The following is a 2780-nucleotide window of genomic DNA, read 5'->3' on the forward strand; positions in this document are numbered from 1 at the left end:
CTGAAATAAAAGACAAAGAAGGACACTATATAATCATTAAAGGAACAATCCAACAATAGGATATCACAATAGCAAATATTTATGCACCCAACATGGGAGCACCCAAATACATAAAACAGTTAATAACAAACATAAAGGAACTAATTAATAGTAACACAATAATAGCAGAGGACTTTAACATCTCACTTACATTAATAGATCAATCTACAGAAATCTATAGCAGTTCTATACACCAATAATGAATCAGCAGAAAGAGAAATTAAGGAAACAATCCCATTTACAACTGCACAAAAATAAGATGCCTAGGAATAAACCTAACTAAAGAGGTGAAAGACCTATATTCTGAAAACTATAAAACACTGATGGAGGAAACTGAAGACAATACAAAGAACTGGAAAGACATTCCATGCTCCTAGTTTGGAAAAACAAATATCGTTAAAATGTCTCTACTACACAAGTAATCTACACATTCAATGCAATCCCTATCAAAATACCAACAGCATGTTTCACAAAGCTAAAGGAAACAATCCTTAAGTCTGTATGGAACCACAAAAGATCCCAAATAGCCAAAGCAATCTTGACAAAGAAAAGCAAAACTGGAAGTCACAATTCTGGACTTCCAAGTTTTATTACAAAGCCATAGTCATCAAAACAGTATGATACTGGCACAAAAATAGACATATAGATCAATGGAACAGAATAGAAAACTCAGAAATGGACCCACAATTATATGGTTGATTAATCTTGAACAAAGCAGGATAGAATACCCAAAGGGAAAAATACAGTCTCTTCAACAATGGTGTTGGGAAAACTGGACAACATGCAAAAGAATGAAACTGGACCACTTTCTTACACCATACACAAAAATAAATTCAAAATGGATGAAAGACATATAGGTGAGACCTGAAGCCATAAGAATCCTAGAAGAGAGCACAGGCAGTAACTTCTCTGACACTGGGTGTAGCAACTTCTTTCTAGATATTTCTTCTGAGGCAAGGGAAGCAAAAGCAAAGATAAACTATTGGGACTTCATCAAAATGCAAAACTTCTGCACAGCAAAGGAAAGAATCATGTGTATATGTGATTTATGTTATATGTGTTTATGTGTATATGATAATGGCATACGGATGATCAAATAAACCAATGGAACAGAAGAAAAAGTCCAATAATATATTCATGTGTGTGTGTATATATATATATATATATATACACATATATATGTATGTATATATACATATATATGACATACAATAGCTCCAGAACTGCATATCAGTAGAGAAAGGGATAAACTGATTAGTAAATAGTACCAGGAAAATTGGTTCTGCATAAGAATTTAGGTCTCAATGTTTACCTTATGCAAAAATAAATTCCAAAGTTATTAAATAACTACATATGAAAAGCAAAATGGTATTTTTTAAAGTAATATAGGAAATTTTCTTTTTGATTTTAGAGTAAGAAAGGAAATTCTTAAAAAAAATTACAACCCCATCTTTATGTTAATTTTGGCATTATATATATTAGCAATGATATGGAAGCAACCAAAGTACCCACCAACAGAGGAATGGATAAGGAATATATATATAAGAATACATATAGATAGAGAGAGTGGAATATTACAGCCATAAAAAATAATGAGAGCTCGCCACTTGCAACACCATGAGCGGACCTAAGGGGATAAGCTAAGTTAAATAAGTCAGACAGAGAAAGACAAATATGATTTCACTCATATGGAATTAAAGAAAGAAACCGGGGGGGAGGAGCAAGATGGTGGAAGAGGAGGAGATCTAAATTTCGTCTGGTCCCAGGAATTCAGCTAGATAGGGATCAAACCATTCTGAACACCTACGAAGTGTGTTCAAAGAAAAGAAGAGCAGCAACTCTCTGAACAGAAAAGCAACCACCTTCTGGAAGGTAGGAGTTGCAGAGAAGTGAATCTGAGGTGATATTCGGGAGGATAGATGGTGGGAGAGAGGGCCTCCATCAGCCACTACTAGCAAGTGATAGAGCAGCAGAGAACAAAATAGGAAATTTTGGGTCACAGAAAGACTGGGGGTGCCTGAGTATGGCAGAGCTCCTAGGTATTGGGGCAGGGAAGCTGGCTGCAGAGACGCAGCTGAGGAGGGAGCTCTCAGCTCCAGGTTGCCATAAACTGTGATCCAGGGCAGTCAGGCCACTGCTCTTCCAGCAGGAACCCAACAAGTGGCAGATCCGGGAAGACTCCCCTTCCTCCTCTGGGAGGAGTGGCACGGGAGCACACCGCAAGGATCTGCTGGGTTTGGAAATTCCACACGGGGTCATGTGCCAGAGACAGAAATGCTCAGTCACAGGCCGGGTGAGCATGGAGTGTGGCTGGAGACCGGGGAGATGGGGGTGATTGCTTTTCTCTGGGGGCTCACAGAGGAATGGGGCTCTGAGTTCTTGGCTCCTCCGGGATAGAGATTGCGAGGCCGCCATTTTCACTCTCATCCTCCAAAGCTGTATGGAAAGACTGCAGGGAACAAAAGCTCCCAAGAGCAAACCCAAGCTGATTACAGAGCAGGGCCTGGCAAGGGCAGGGCAATTCCGCCTCAAGCAAAAACATTTGGGGACCATGACAATAGGCCCCTCCCCCAGAAGATCAGCAAGAACAGCCAGCCAAGACCAAGTTTACCAGTCAATGAGAATGGCAGAATGCCTGCACTAGGGGAATACTGCACATAGAATTCATGGCTTTTTTCCCATGATTCTTTAGTCTTTCAAAGTTAATTTTTTTAATTTTCTTTTTTCTTTTTCTTTTTTTT

The sequence above is a fragment of the Callorhinus ursinus genome, unplaced genomic scaffold, assembly GCF_003265705.2.
Source record: "Callorhinus ursinus isolate GAN/ISIS: 27379988/994484 unplaced genomic scaffold, GSC_fseal_2.0 scaffold57, whole genome shotgun sequence".
NCBI classification, from domain to species: Eukaryota; Metazoa; Chordata; class Mammalia; order Carnivora; family Otariidae; genus Callorhinus; species Callorhinus ursinus.